We start from the raw sequence: 2500 nt of genomic DNA on the forward strand, positions 1-2500 counted from the left end.
AGGGACTGTATTATATAACGTGATCAAACAAGCGAGTTTTTAGACTTCACTCTTTATCTCGACAATATTGTTATGTACCGCATTGTTTTCTTGTTTTTGTTAATAATCATTACACTAATTACACGCAAAAAAAAAAAAAAAAAAAAAAAAAAAAAAAAAAAAAAAAAAAAAAAAAATATATATATATATATATATATATATATATATATATATATATATATATATATATATATTATATATATATATATTATATATATATATCTCACCGGCAATGCTTTCGTCAAGCTCCTTTTCCGCCTCATGCTCACTTTCCGGTCGGAGATTCCTGCCTCCGAGAGAGCGGATTCTCGAGTTGCCGTCCATGCAGTACAGGCACTTCGTAAACCTTTCCACCATGTTGTCTCGAATTCCACCTACAAAGAGAAATGTCTTGATATTACATCATGATTATGTTTAAGATTAATGTCACTATCGCTGTCTATATCAAAATGATGATCGTCGTTTTCACATTTCTTTCGTTGAAGTTTCTTATTGTTATGTCTTACTGCCTCATTATGCGTGACATTATCATCCTATCCATCACAACTCATTTATCTATAGATTCAAAATAGCCCCTTAAGGAATCTAGCCATTTACAACAAAATATAATCTATACTTTTTAGTAATCAAAGAAACATGATTAAGACAAAAATAGAGAATAAATAATTCCCTCCCGACATCGACCCCTTGCAATCCAGAAGAAATTTACTGCCAACAAAACCATCTTCCTCCACCGTGCTGACAGAGGTCCTGCGGTGAAGATGGCGGAGAGTGTGGTTGTTGAGCGCGAAGTAGAGAATGTGGATGGTGTTTTCGAGGCTTGGGTGGAAGAGGACGACTTCCGTTTGTGCTTTGGGACCCAGCAGGATGACGCGGGTGTACGGCCACTCGTGTAGTGCTGACTCCTCCAGGAACCTTAGATCACGAAGTCGGAATTAGAAAGTTGATTTCTCGAGGAAGAGAGATAGAAAAAAGAGGGAGTGAGCGGGGGAGACTGGAATATATATATACACAGACAAAAAGAGAGAGAGAAAAAATTTGTCTGTGTGTATATATATATACTGTATACACAGACAAAAGGCGATAAAAACACACACACACACACAGACTAGCCGACAGACAAATAGAGAAAGGAAAGAAAAGGACGCAAATAGAATATGATCTCAGTCGTGGAATAAAAAGCGTTTCAGACGAATCTAAATATTTACCTGAGCACAACGTTCACCCCGCCCAGAGTAAGATCAAGCAAAAGGGCACGACAGGTGAATCTAGGATCGCCCCAAAGATTATTCAGGAGATTAACCCGATTTCGTTCTTCGTGCTCTGATGCGGGTTGGCCTCCTGCCAGCGTCTCTGCTCTTATCATCGTCACTGCCATCTTGTTCTGATATAGTAAGCTGAAATTATAATGTTATTATTGATAACATGTATTTCCAAAAGGAATGTTATAATGGGACGTATATTGAATATATTAGAATAGTTGCCGAAACTGAATGCCTTGATCAAGAGCATATTCTATTGTGGATTAAAACCATTTCCCTGGAACTAGAATAAAAACCTTGGATCTTAAGATAAAATTTGTGGTGTTGAAAATATAATAAAAATCTAATCTCTTGCATTTTTCGAATATAAACGTTTTGAAGAAATATCTACTTGTTATTTCTCCATTAAATTTTTCTTTGTCGTTGACCAGCTAAGACAACCAGCGAGATGTTTTTCATGGAATATGCTATGGGGTAATTCTACGTCACGTTAACTGCATTCACCTGAGCAAATCCTCCACGAACGCCGTCGGCTTCCCAACTGTTCCGAGCACAATATGACATCCGCGCAACATGTCATGGCCCGTTTGCATGACCATCTCGGCCATCAGAACCCCCCAAGCCTGTTCCTCCTTTGGGATTCGCTTCAAACCATCTGTCGTTAGTACAAAGAAAGCACAAACTAATAATGTAAATAGCTTCATTTTCAGACGATTTTATGCTTTTGTTTTTTTCCAGTTATGCCTAAGATGGTTGGGTGATTACTGTCCGTAGTCTCTTGTGGCTCGATTGCAATGGGACGCTGAGTGATTCTGCAATGGGAGTTGTCGTGAGTGCCCGATATATAGTAATGAGTGCTTGCGCGTGCGCATCATTTCATTAGTATTTAAGTATTAGGTCTAGAACATGCCAGCTACTGAGCATTTCCAGGTTAGCTATCTCTAGGCCTTTTGGAAATGCATAAACTTATTAAGTTTTAAAAATGTGGATCTTGCGAAGAGAAAGGGAAATTGGTAGGAGAAGGAGAAGAGAGAGAGGGAAAAAATAGGAGGAGTCATTACAACTTGCCGCATGCGCTCCAGTGCGGACATCCCCCAGCCCCCTGTTCTCAATGCGGAGTTCATGTTAAAATGTCAGCAGAATGTCACACGGTGAAAATGAAAACACCCATTATATTCTCATGAATGTGGACAATCATG

Source organism: Penaeus japonicus, unplaced genomic scaffold, assembly GCF_977035675.1.
Source record: "Penaeus japonicus unplaced genomic scaffold, GWHDUDI00000001_assembly GWHDUDI00000013, whole genome shotgun sequence".
In the NCBI taxonomy this organism is placed as follows: Eukaryota; Metazoa; Arthropoda; class Malacostraca; order Decapoda; family Penaeidae; genus Penaeus; species Penaeus japonicus.